This window comes from Numida meleagris, chromosome 6, assembly GCF_002078875.1.
Source record: "Numida meleagris isolate 19003 breed g44 Domestic line chromosome 6, NumMel1.0, whole genome shotgun sequence".
Taxonomy (NCBI): domain Eukaryota; kingdom Metazoa; phylum Chordata; class Aves; order Galliformes; family Numididae; genus Numida; species Numida meleagris.
Genome location: NC_034414.1, coordinates 48,945,310 through 48,960,000, shown reverse-complemented (window position 1 = coordinate 48,960,000; position 14,691 = coordinate 48,945,310).

Sequence of the window (14,691 nt, the reverse complement as noted above, 5' to 3'; positions counted from 1 at the left end):
CTCAGTGAAGACCAAAGACCCTGCTTCTGAGAAGAAGTGGCACACTACTTATAGTCTAATGAAAGGCAGATGCAAGGGGAAGAAAGAGCTCAATACCATGCCAATACAGGATTGTCCAGCCACCAAGCCACCACTGTTTTATGGTGAATACTTTGCACTAACATTTAATTCACAATAAACTCGGTTAGTATGGGGAACTTTCTTATGGGAATATACTTGATAGCAGCAAGCCTACAGAAGTCAAACAATCACAACAGAACATCACAGCATAACAAAGTCTGGTAAACAACACCACCAAGGCATGTAAAAAAGAAGTGATGTTATATAAGCAGCTTTTCCCCTCTATAGAACCCTGAAAGAGACTTTAGTAGTTGTTTTCCTTGGAGCAGGTATTTCCAATCTGAACCACAAGCAGCTACAACAAGCTGATCTAAGTCAAGAATACCCTACTAAATACTGCCCGTACTAAAACACAGAACATCTTTAAGGAGGAAACCAAGATTGTCTTGAACAATATTTTGAGAATATAAAAATAATAGGTACACCACCTTGAGACACAGCTGCTAGCTGAAACTTTATGTGAATAAGGATAGCTGAAAGACCAACTAGCCACATCTGGGAATGCTTAACCAGAGGTTATAACAGGGAAAGATTACATAAGGGAAAGAAGGCATTGATCAGAGTGAGTTTGAAGTATTGGATGGTGATAGAGTTTATAGTAGTAAGAGATATAGGGAAACTGAAGGAAGATTTTGTACTTCAGAAGGACTGCATTTAAATAGTAATGGGCAATGGGAGCTCTAGTGCTGGGTAGTAAATCAGCTCTAGGTTTTGGGTTTGTCACTGAATGGCTTTCTACTTGCATAGCAATACTTCTGCAGACATGTTTCTGTTCCAGAAACTGCTGTGTTGCATACCCTATGGGAAATGTGTAGTCTTTGCAGGGGTTTTCATAATATTCTATTCCCTACAGGAGAGCAAAATTCCATTTGTTTTGCTATATTTAGCATGGTGAGTGTCATCCCCCCAACTTCCCGTTTCCCAGCCTTCGCTATGACTGAAAGATTAAACCTGAGAGTCTTTTATGAGCTCATAAACAAATTGAAAATGACAATGAGGTCTAGTGGGCTCAGGTTATTTGTGTTATGAGCTGTCATTTCCTAGGTGAAGATCTCTGTTCTGTGTAGAGTTAAAGCCCAAGAGAAATAAGCCAGATCTTCCTACTCTCAGCTGCACATACCTTTGTTTTTTGCTGAAGGAACCATGAGTAGCTGAGAGGGGCTCTGATAGTTCAGAAACAGAGAGCATTTGACAGAAGTTTGCATAGAACCTGCTTGCTTTACCAGCTCCTCCCTTCAGTGCCCGCTACAGTCATTCACACATTAAAAATTGAACTGTAATATTCCGCTGCCCGGTCTTCTTAGATATTGTCTTTGTTCAGCTCTTAGTTACTGCTGGAATGTGCCAAGCAACGAAATGTCAGTCTTTGAAATATAGTTCTTAGGAGAATTATTTCTCTTAAGCAAGTTTAACTTTAGCTTGTAATAATATTTAATGATGTCCTATTTAGTATTGTTCCCATTTTGCTTCTATCAGCCTTCATTATGAATGCCATGTTGCATCTCAACCCCTCTGCCTCTGAAATTAATGTCAATGCCAATATGTGGGTATTACTAAATACAGAGAATGCATAAGAATCAATTCAGCCAGCACTCCTCCACTTTCTCCAAATTCATTGTGTCACCTCCGCCTCCAGTGGCCTGTCTTGAAGAGCCCCTAGGTAATTCTTGAATGCATGGCACTGCTGCCCCCAGGCTCCCTGCAATGCAGTTGTGCAAAGTACCCATTCTTCTGTGTGTGAGAGAATATTTGTAAGCCAAGCAAGAAGAAAACGCCTGATATTTTCATGAGCATATGAACATTTGATCCAGAGGGAAGGTTCACATTTTCCACCTCTGCTTTTTAAAGTGGAAATTTTCACCTCTGGGCTAAATAGTTACTCTGTTGTGAACCTGCTTCAGGCAGTAATTAGGGGTGGAGGAGCCTTAAAGGCCAGGTTTGGCTGACTATTGCAAAGGACTGGACATTAAGCTGAAATCTGGATTGTTTTCTGCGTAGAATCTTAACACAGAACAGCAGTGTGACCCTTCATGCTGCCCAAGCCCATAAATCCCACAAGGTATTTTCATTCTCACCTATCTACTTTTCAGTGTGCTAATGTCACAGTGGGTGATACAGATCTATCACATAGACAGAAAATGAATGTAGGAAATGTTTAAAAGGGTTTAGTGCCTTCTCAGCTATACTCTTCACAGTTTCGGGTTTTTTTTTTAATGTAAATAATTCCAGCTATAAATAGGAATACTGAAAAGAAAATAAGATTAGAATAGGTGACAACAGTCTCAAAGAGGAAAGCTTTCTGAAGATTTCTTTCCTGACTAAAAATCCAGCATCTTTCTCTCCACTTCTGAGGTCTGCGTGCAGTGACTGGTGTCTGACAGCCGGTGCCAGTTGTCTCTGATGAGTTCACAGATCCATCGTTTCAAGGAAGAGTAAAAGGTAGAAGAGGAGAGGTATTAAAAAATTTCCAATGCTTTAGGTATCTCTTATGAAAAATGAAAATATTACTACAAGACTGTTCTGTCATTTTCTACGTTCTTGGGCCCCGATCCTGAGTGAGGACTTTATGCATACATTTGTGAATTGAGACTCTCTTCATAAAAAAAGATGAAGTTACACTAATTAGTTATTAGCTTAGTCTGTTTTCTACCAGTGTTTCTCTCAGTCCGTGAATAAGAAGTGAATGAGCAGATGAATTTCTTTCACTTTCCCATTTGGAATGTCAATTTTGTTTGTAGTTTGTTAACAAATGGAATTTTAGTTTGTTTGATCAAATGCAAATATCCTGGTTTTTATCATCTTGTTAAAAAAATATTAAGAACTGATAAAAATATAAGAACTACATGGTTTATGGAAATAAACCTTTATTTAAGGTCTAATGGAAATTAATATATACATGCATTTTTAACTAATGTTTCTAATTGATGATAATTGATTTAAATGGTAGCCATTTTTAAGTGGCCTGCTATTGAAATGGATGTTAGATAATAAAAAGATGGACACTAAATCTTTGGGAAACTTTCATGTATAAATCTATGCTTCAACTGTAAAGTTGTTCTAATTGTTCAGTTATCATATCAGAAGTTTTAAATCTGCTAAAGATAAAGAACAAAGAAAATGCCCCAAGTTACACATTCTCTTTATATTTTCCTGCTTTACACCCTCTCCATAAGAATTAAAGGCTTCTCTCCAATACCTTGTTTACAAATGCAGATGCCATGACAACTTGCAGTATATTTGTTCTAACATTTGAACGTATGTTGAACTTTTAAAGATAGCTCACTAGACATTTAGCCAAATTAATTGCTCTACAAAGTAGTTTTGGAATTATAAAGGAGAGTACAGATCGAACTTTTGAGTAGAGGATATTTATGGGCAAGCTGCTATAAGGAACAATTCTAATACAGAAGCTCCAAAATAGTTGCCACCAATAGTATGAGTATAGTTCTATAAACCATAGAAACAATAGCAATGTTAGTCATCACATAGTTGAAGTGTGGACCCAAACTGTTATGCACATGGGATAGGTAAACCTATAATATTTTCTAACTACCTACTCAATTACAATTCAACATAAAACTAGCATTCCTATTCATATTACTGTGAATATAATTCATATTTGTTGCATTTGTTTTGATGGAGTTGGCTTTAAAGAACGGGATCATTGCACCAGCATGAAAAGCCAAATCTTCAGCTGTCGCAAATAATTCCACTGGATTTCAGTGAGCTCCTCCGATGTATGTTATTTGAAGTTTTAGACTGAAGTGTTTTGCAGGCATTTATTAACTTTACTGAGACTTGTGGAAGCATGAGACTGTTCTGCAGTGTTCACTGCAGTGATGTTAGAGCAAAAAAGAAATAGAGATGAATAATAATAAAGATATAATGTAATATATAATGTAATATATAATATAATGTAATATATAATATATATGATATAATATAACAATAATATACAATAATATAATAATTATAATAAATATAATAATAACATAATTACTACATATATTATATATAATAATATATAATAATATATGATATAATGTAATATATAATATAAGATATAATAATAATAAAGATGTAATGTAAAGGAACTTTTTAAAGGTAGCAATGAGCAAACACAATTCTCATGTGTTTACACACAGGCTATCAACATGAGGACTAGACATCCTACAGTTTCCCCAAAATTGTGTCTTGAACAACACAGCATGGAAAGCAGCTGAGGTGACTACACTATAGTGTATCTTTATTTGATAGCTATTTTTTTCCCCTTGTATGTAGCTTATTCAGAAACATGTTTCTGAATAAAATCTGTTTTATCTAGAATTAGTCTGAATGATACAATTGTGATGTTACCAGCAGTGATGCCCATGATACCAACCCTAACCACTCAGCAATCATCAAGTAAGTGTGATCACACTAGTTGACTTATTTCATCTATAGATTATGTAATTACTTATTTAAAAAATTGCTAGGAGCCATCTGCACCATCTACGCTAGTAACCATGTATTATAATCATGCCAGTAGGTGAAAATACATTGAATTTCCTTTCTCTTTTAGTTGGATGATTCTCTGTCTGTATAAGACTTTCTTACTTAGGGGGAAAAACAAATGACTTTTGAGCTACTTACAGTAAAATCAACATAGCTGCAATTCGTTTTCCATTGTACATTGTGCCTATGGATAAAAACTTTCTAAACCAGCTGAATTTCTCAACATGTCCAATAAGCATTTAAGTATTATTCCTAAGGTTGTTATTTTGTACCGTATAAAGCTGGGATAAAAAATAAAAACTGGAATGAAATACGTAGATACAGGAGGACGACTAGCTGTGTTGGATATAATTTCCGTTTTCCTTTTCTAACCCTGAGTTCACATGACTGAAATGCTGCTTGTATGTGATATAATAAAGACTACGGTGAAACCTTGTGTCCTCTTAGAGGGTAATGTGTGATATCATGGCAATGACAAGCATGAATGAGATGCCAACATTTGGCACTCTTTGGTAAGCAGTGAAAACATTATCAGTGAGAGGTGTCCAGCAGCGTTAAAGAGTAGCCAAATCAGGACAAGTTCATATATGAGTCAACATCAACTTGATAGAATTTCTGCTTTTGGCAGTTAGTGTTGACAATTACTACAGTGCCCTTATTATATATGCGAGGGACTTGAGTTCTTTGAGTGGACAAAGAGTACAAAAGCCAAGGAAACAGCTGTTGGGCACATAATGTCTTGTTGGAAGACATGAATATATTTGGAAAGATAGGTTTGTGTTGCTGGCCTTAATCCCTTCCCTTAAGTATCTTCTTTCTGATGGTCAGAAATAACAGTGCAACTGAATAAAGGGAAGCATTTTTGACTGGCTATTGTACATCAGGTCCCATATACATACTGACTGAATTCACAATACTTGTCACTTGATACAGTTATGAAATCTGAATGATTTTCAGTCACTTCAGTGAAGGCTGTATTTGAAACCTGGTCCCAAAGCCGCAAGGCAAGTGTATTACATACCTGTCAACTAACAAGACTTGCCAAAATGAATCTACTCATATGAACACATGATCATTATTGCTGTTCACACTGTGAAACACTACACACTGTGACAAAAGTAAAAAGCAAGAGGATTATTATGCTAGACAGTCACTTACTAAATATATTTATTGTGGATAAATGAGTACTCCTTTACAACAAAAATGTGAGCTTTTGATAAATTTCTAATATTGAAAAATGTGATATGGGCAATTTAGCAAAACTTGACCTTATTCTCTTGTAAAGAATAAGCAAATATTTACATTCCCTTGACTGAAAAAAGATTTTTTGTGCTGAAGGCTACTAAATATTCCACACAGCAAGCACAAGTAGGAGCAAATGAATTCAGCAAGCACTTGGACTACTTGGGCCAAATTTCTTTATCTTTTCACTGAATATTTAATCATTCATTACATCCAAGTTATAAACTACTTACTAGTTAAGAAAAAAAAGAAATTGTCATGTCAGGGAAATGTGTAGCATACTGCATGAATTTTATATGTTTGCATGAAAAGGATGGATCAATGACTTTCACAAGAATGATGGACAAGACTTTCACAAGAACTCCTCAGAATGGAATTCTGAAATGTACTTTCCTATTTTAAATTCACAAAGGAGAGAAGAGAATCTAAAAGTATACAAAAAGATTTAGAAGTTTTTTCTACTCTCTGGTCTAGAAAATTGTATCTGCCTTCCAGGAGTCAGAAAAAAAAAACTAAGGAGTTGTCAAAATTCCAGCTACCCATGTGAGAATTAATGAAACAGAGATGAATACCATGTCCTTGCAAAATGTTAGTTAATCACATTTCCAAAAAAAAAATTTATTATGAGCGGAAAAATGCAAAATGCTCTAGAATGCTTTAAACAGAATATGAATCATTGTATTTGAAGATCTATAATGCAAACTAACACTATAGTTGATCCAATGTTAGTTTATCTACAAAGTTCTAGTCTACTTCATACTATTTCTTCTTACAGATTTTATTAATTTGAAGACATATTTGCACCCTCAAAAATGAAAATGTTAGTAGAAATGAGAGTTACAACTCATTGAGTGCACTAGACTCCCCACTTCTTTTGTTCTGTGTAAAATCTAGCTCTTAGAAGCATTTCTTTTTCTACAAGAAGAAAGTAGAAAGAAATCTATTCATTACTATTGAAAAACTGGTTATAAATAGCTGTGAGTAGTTTTGTTTGAGTTTTATCTGGTATGAGTGACAACTTCAAAAAGTAATGTGTAATGTTGAGTATCCTCACGGTTTCTATGTTAGAGTTTCTAGTAAATAGTTTAGAAGATAGAACTTATACATCCTATAAACTTACTAAGGTTTTGTGCAAAAAGCTGGAGTGGTGTTTGAGTAACTAGTTAAGGATGTAAAACAAGATAAATTGTAAATGAATATCTTTGATCAAATCAGTGTTTTTAATTGACTTTCACTGAACAGGAGAAAACTTCACCATTTTCTTCTAGTTCAGGTCTCCTATTTTAAAGGAAAGTTATTATTTTCATGATCATGGCTCAGCCACAGCTACTTTAAACTCCAAGGCTTTTCTCCAGTGTTTCACAGATTATGAGTTCTTAGTATGAAAACTAGACTGAACTGGCTACTAATTATCTCCTCCTTGTTCTGTTGCTTCTTTCTGTAGTTTTTGTCACTATGAGACCTAAATTGTCTTTTGAAGATTTTCATTGACTTTAGATCTTCCTCTAATATGAAAAAAAATAACAAAACCCAAAGCAGATTAATTTCCAAGTAGTCCCTCTCTGTGAAATCTTTCCATCAGCTATTTTGTCTAACTTTTATGCTAAGCTAAGCATAGGTACTTACAGTCACATCAGATGAGGCTGTCAAGGTTAAATAAATAATGGTCCTTCATTTTATTTTGTGCAAGACCTGGATTTTACTCTCATGCCTTTCCATATTGTCAGATGATACAGGTATTTTGATAGAAATGTGGTTATTGAAGAAGATCATTAAAGAAGTTAAGATTGGAGACTCCCTGGATTGTAGCAACCATGCCCTAATTGAGTTCAGGATTTCAAGGAATATGGCCCTGGGAAAAAGTAGAGTCAGAACTCAGAACTTCAGGAGAGAGAACTCCTGGCTTTTTAGGGAATTATTGAATAGGATCCCCTGGAAAACTGTCCTTAAGGACATAGTAATTGAACAGAGCTGGCAGCTCTTTGGAGACATCTTTCTGGGAGCACAAAAGCTCTCCACCCCTCAGCAAAAGAAATTAAGCAGAGGAAGCAGGAAACTGGCATGGCTAAGCAAGGACCTGCTGGTCAAAATGAAGGAAAAAAAAGAAAAGTACAGGTAGTGGAAGGAGGGTCACATGGCCTGGGAAGAAAACAGACATGACATCTGAACATGCAGAGCTGGGAATAGGAAAGCCAAAGTGCAGATGAAACTGAACTTGGCAAGGGATAAATAACAAGATGGTGAAAAATAACAAGAAGTTCTCCAGGTACATTGGTCAGAAGATACAGGTCAAGGAGAGTGTACCCCTTCTGATAAATGAGAATGGAGAAATGGCTTCAACAGACACGACTGAACAGGCTGAGGTACTCAATGAGTGCTTTGCTTCAGTCTTCCCTGTCAGTCAGACTTCTCATGCCTCTTACATTCCTGAATCTCTAGGCAGTGGTTAGGGTAGCAATATCCTTCCCACTTTAAGAGCAGAGCAAGTCCAAGACCACCACATGAGATGGAATGTGTATAAGTCTAAAGAGGCTGAATGACATGCACCTGAGGGTCCTGATGGAACTGGATGATGTGGTTGCCAAGCCAGTCTCCATCATATTTGAAAAGTCATGTCTGTAAGGCAAAGTACCTAGTGACTGAAAAAAAAGGAAACATCACTCCCATTTTCACAAAAGGAAGAAAGGAATACCTGGGGAACTACAAGCCAGTGAGCCTCACCTCTGTTTCTGATTAATTAGGTGAAAATCATGAAGGAGAATCTTCTGGAAGCTATGTTAAGCCACATGTGAGATGAGGAGGTGATCTGAGACAGCCAGCACTGCTTCACCATGGGCAGATGGTGCCTGACAAATCTAGTGGCCTTCCATGATGGAGTGACAGCATTGGTGGGCAAAAGAAGGGCAACTGATGTCAGCTGCATGGACTTGTGTAAGGCCTTTGGTATAGTTCCACATCACATCCTTATCTCTTAATTAGAGAAATATAGGTTTGATGACTGGAGTATTTGGTGAATAAAGAATTGTTTGTCTGGTCACAAGCAGACGGTTGTTGCCAAAGTCTCCATGGTGGTCGGTCATAAGTGGTGTTGCTCAGGGGTCCCTCTCGTGTCTGATGCTCTTCAACATCTTTACCAGTGACCTAGACCTATACAGTGCAGCTAATACAATAGAAGGAAGGGATGACATCCACAGGGACCTGGACAGGTTTGAAAAGCCTGTTGACATGAACCAAGTGAGATTCAAGAAGGCTAAGTTCAAGGCAGTGCATTTGGGTCTAGGCAATTCCAGATATGTGTACAGATTGAGAGGAGAACTCACTGAGAGCAGCCCTGCAGAGAAGGGCTTGGGAGTCCTAGTGGAAGAAAAGCTCAACACAAGCCAACAGTGTGCACTTGCAGCCCAGAAGGCCAGCTATATCCTGGGCTGCATCAACAGAGGGGTGATCAGCAGGGAGAGGGAGGTGATTGCCCCCCTCTACTCTGTCCTAATGAGGTCCCATAGAATCATAGAATCACCAAGGTTGGAAAAGGCCTACAAGATCCTTCAGTCCAACACTGCATCCAAGCCTGGGTCTCCCAGCTCAAGAAAGATGTGGAGCTTTTGGAATGTGTCCAGAGGGGGGGCACAAAAATTATCAAAAGGCTGGAGTTCCTCTCCTATTAATAAATGTTTACGGAGCTGGGCTTGTTTAGCTCAGAGAAGAGAAGGCTCCAGGAAGACCTCATTGTGGCCTTCCAGTATTTGAGAGGCACTTCTAAACAGGAGGGAGATCAGCTTACACAGGCAGACTGTAACAGGACAAATGGCTTCAAATTAAAGGAGGGGAGATTTAGGTTAGATGTTAAGCAGAAATTCTTTACTCAGAGGGTGGTGAGGCACTGGAACAAATTGCCCAAAGTTGTGAGTGCCTCATCCCTGGAGACATTCAAGGCCAGATTGGATGGGATCCTGGGCAGCCTGGTCTGGTGGGTGGCAACCTTGCTCATGGCAGGGGTTGGAACTAGATGATCTTTAAGGTCCTTTCCAATCTTAGACATTCTGTGATTCATTCTGTAATTATTATTCCACTAGAGAACATGGTATGGGAGCCAGTTGGTGACTGGATTAATTAGGTGATTTTCTATAAAATGGAGAGACTACATATCTACTGATCTTCAGCCTCACATCCTCACTTCCATTTCTTTTTTAAGACCTGTAGTGACAGTAATGAAATATAAGCTGGGACCTCCTCAGCTCTCATTATTCTACAACTAGAAAAAATAAAACAAACAATAACAACAGCAGACAATGTCGAGCCCATACATGCAAAATATGCCTACAAATTTAGGACCTTCCAGTTCAGCATATATAAACTAGTCTTAGATCTTCTGTCTTAGTTACAGAAAGGCTTTCCACTCACAATGCTGTATCATACTGCTACACTTCACACAAAACACTGCCAAAAATAATTTTGGGAAGATATTTTATTTTAAAAGTTTTTATTACAAATCAAACAAATAAGCAAGATATCACACAAAATTACACATCACTCCCAATTCTAAATAATTCTATTTTTGATACTGTGTATTCTAATCTTTTTAAACAGCTGACTAAGTATCATTTTACTGTTGTGTATTGTTTTGAAAATCAGAGCAGCAACTTAAAATTGCTGAAAAAATGTATGAGTAAAGTACAGATGAGTCCCAAAAAATTTAAATATACTGATTTATTAAATCAAAGTAGATGACTAATTACTATTGTCACGAGAGCTCTGTGGATGGATACAAACTATATATGGAAAATTCCCATTTTATCTTTCAGAGGTGAAATATCAGTTTGGGGACTGAGGCTAGCAGGAGAGGACGAGAATGAGTTTACAATTAACTGCTTTTTACTATTGATTTTTTTTTTCTTCTCGTCTTTATATATATTTCAGATACTTATTTTTGTCCCTTTGCATTTTCACCTTTAAAGAACTATATTTATGTTTAGTGAATTTTTGTAGTAAAATCAGGTTTAAACCTATTATAAATAGACATCCTGAAATCTTCAAAACCTTACCATCTATATAATGTGCTGCACATGCCTGTGAAGGGGGAGAGAGAAATTATGCAACTAATAAATGATTTAAGAGGGTGAAATGATTTTGAATTGGTCTGGTCAACAAGGAAAGCAGGCATTTTACCTAAGGTATCTATCATATAAGTATTGTAGATTTCTCCTACTTCTATTGGCAGTTTCTCTTAGTCAGCCTGCTATCAATATATTCCTTTTGTTTGTGACACAAAAGGCTTTCCACTATAATTTAGTAGGTTTTATTTTCAAAGAAAATCTTGTGTGCTTTCTCTCTCCATGTATGCATAACCTTTATGAGGAAAGCTTTTTACTTAGTGGGTGTTTTTTGTTGTTGTTTTTCTTTAATTCCACATTTACTAATAATATGCTTTTCAGAAAAAGCAGGTGCTTTTACAGCATCATACAAGTGGTATGTTTTGAAGGAGCAATATAGTAATACGTATCTTTTTGCCCTTTGATGGAAATTTGCGAGGAAGATAGATTATAGCATCAAGATGTTTCTCAGTGCATAATAAACTACTGAGCACAAAGTTCATGGCTGAGAATTGTGTGGGATACAAGTGACTACCTTCACTACAATCAATTATTAGGATGATTATATTGTGTCTGGAGAATATGATGCTAATGACTAGCTAACGCTTAGAATACACACTCTTGACTTGAAAACCAATGACAGTTAAAGGCAGCAAGGGGAAAGGCCTATATGTTGAGCTAGCAGCTCTCTAGTGTTGATAATGAATAATTAAAAATAACAGTCTTTATGTGTGGCTTGACAGTATACATGTCCTTTAAGTATATTCTGCTTTGTAAAGAACTTGGCACAATGACAGCCTAAGAAAGGCATCCTACCGCATCCTGTACAGAAACCATATAGGAAAGCAGGGAGTTAAACACCACTGCTGGGAGGGCCTAATCAGGATTAGCTATGTATTTACTGCTAACCTTCTACTACTCTGTCTTCTAAACAAATAAATTATTGAAACCCATTATGTCTTTTAGGGGAGTTGCTCACATGCTTTCTATATTCACATCAAAGCAGAGATCAGTGTCAAAGAGGCAGCCACATTTAGCTGAGTCTCTCAGAGACTACTGATTAATTAGTTTTGCATTTTGGAAGTGCATCCAAAGATGTAAAATAGCGTTTGTTTTTAGTATTGCCAAAACTTGTTTAGGAGCGCTCTGGAGGGCGACGGTGATGTACTCAAGATGGCTGTGAAAGAAAAGGGCATGCAGTTCAGGTGTGCATGTGCCAGCAATTCCAGCCCCCTCCCCCCCCCCCAGTAAGTTTCCACATGAGTGTTCAGAGGAGTGCCTAAATGAAAGGCACGCTGGTATCAATGTAAGGGAAGAATTGGGTGATAATGGAGATATCAACATTTCTCTTAATCAAGGCAGTATGAAATGAAAGTTATAAAAGGACTGATAATTCAGTTCTTAAAATCCAAATTAAAATATTGTCTTAGGTAAGGGACATGTAAGATCTGTAAATCCTGCTTAAAGTGTTGCCTTTTCAAAGTTGTTGGGCCTTGGTTCTTGTATAACTTTTTTCTTTTTATACTGAAATGTGGTAATATGATGTATGGGGGATACTCAGTTATGGCAAATATTGCCTACAAAAGTGTGCTCATGTTATTTGCCTTTCTGTCTCTGTCTATATCAACTCCACATGCTGCTCTGGTGGCCTGCTTTGTACTTAATATAACTTGTCAAAACACATCTATCAGATATATGAAAAGACAAACCTGGGTGGCCAGACTAGTCCAAGCCTGGCATGGATTGCATTTTACCAAGACCACAGAAATCTCTTTTCCTCAATGAGATTAAGATGAAAAGCAGAGTTCATTGTTGTGCAACCAGATTTTAAAATAATTACATACACGCTAGTGCATTAGTAGGCCGTTTGTGTTTGTTTGAATCCCACATAATGGACTTTTATGTGGATTTTAAGTGATTTTTAAAGCTGTCAGTATAAAAAAAAAAAAGTGATATTATCACTTGTTTTAGGTAGCCTTGTTTTGTTTTTGTTTTTTTATTTTTTTAATCCCTTCCTCTGTTTGCTTCTGTATATTGAGCTGCTACAGTCCCCGTACCTTATCTTACCAGTACCTTATCTTACCAGTATGATATGATTCTATGATTCTATCTTTTTCCAGGAAAGGTGTGTGTAGTTCTCCTTGGCTATTGACTGACAGACTTCAGGCTCTTCTTTGCACCACAACTAATGTCATCGGAATATCTTACACATATGACATGCTCAGTGTTCACCGTCTGATTGCCTGGGAACACATGTTATATGATACAGACGGGAACACTGCACATGGAATGAAACTCACTTGATGATCCACGGGCTTATTCTGCTTTTGATACCTTTTCATTCTGAATGTATCTTGCAGAATATAAATATGCTTGGTTCAGCATATTCACTGATTTTATGAGTTTTTCCTTCAAATTTCAAAATTGAAGTCCTTTTAGAGAAATCAAGAGTTGCAATAATATTAAAACCCTGTACCCCACACAGCTCCATTTTCAGCATATTTATGCTTACCTTTCCAATGCACAGATGGAACAAACTATTTTAAACACGACTTTCTGAAGAAAATTTTGCTTGGATTTCTCAAAGGAGTCCAAAATCATATTGAATTTATGAGCTGAAAATCACTTCCTCTCCAGCCAACATGGGACACAATCATTCTATAAAACTGTTGCAGCCTGGGATCTCCTTGGAAGTGCAAAGTGTGCAAAAGAATGACCATGAAAATATATTAACATTTTTATCCTGTTTGAGCAGCTATTACACTTGCATTCAAAGAAATGCCTGAAGCACAACTATTCCGGCACAGCTAGAATCCTTACAGCCTTAGCTTTCCTTGGTCTCAGTCTGCAGAGTGAAAAGCATTGAAAAACACAAACTTCTTTAAGAAAGATAACCCTTACCTTCCAGGAGGATGTATACAGAGTTTCTAGCCGCTGGAGGGACAGGGGCCTCCAGGGGCACAATGATACCCATCAGTGCTTCAGAATAGTTCCACATTCTCCTGGCTCACTGGGTGGCTTGGCTTCAAGAGTTGGTTGAAAAGTTAAGAATTGTCATTTGAGGGCTCTATATCTGGGTAAGCGGGGAGAAGAGAGGAAACTGGAGGCATCCTGCCAATACTCTCAGTGCCTGCATGCTAACTCCACTGGAGGAGAGCAGTGTGAATGAACTGCTTAGGAATGGGTTGCAGGATATCATTGTACTGACACCACAAGCAGAAAAATTGACACTCAGAGGTAAATTCTTTAAGCTTAGTAGAGGCATAATAAAGTGGAGTTTTGCTGTCTGTACTGGCACTGAGAGAGTCAGCAGCAATCATCTTTCTTCTAATAACCAAATGTGCTGAACACAAGCTGGTTATTGCAAACACAATTATTCAGTAATTGGATAAGCCTAAAATATCTTGGATACATCCTTGATCCAAGAGCTGGCAGCTTACTGATTATATCACTGTTTGGCAAAGAGGCCTGCAGGCTGCAGGACTCATAAGATCCATACCCAGAGCAGACTGCTGGACCCACTATCATGGAATAGGTTCCAAGTTACTGATTCAACTACATTGTTGGAGAACTGGCACAAATCCTGCTAGGCATAGACACAAAATGCTTTAAAGATCTAAATATTAAAGATCTAAACACTAAACAAGAGCTGTGTAACAGCATTCTTTCAAGGCTTGCCTGCCCAGGAACATGAAACATGCACAAGGTGCTGAAGAAGTGTGGTAGGACTACATGGCACACTGGG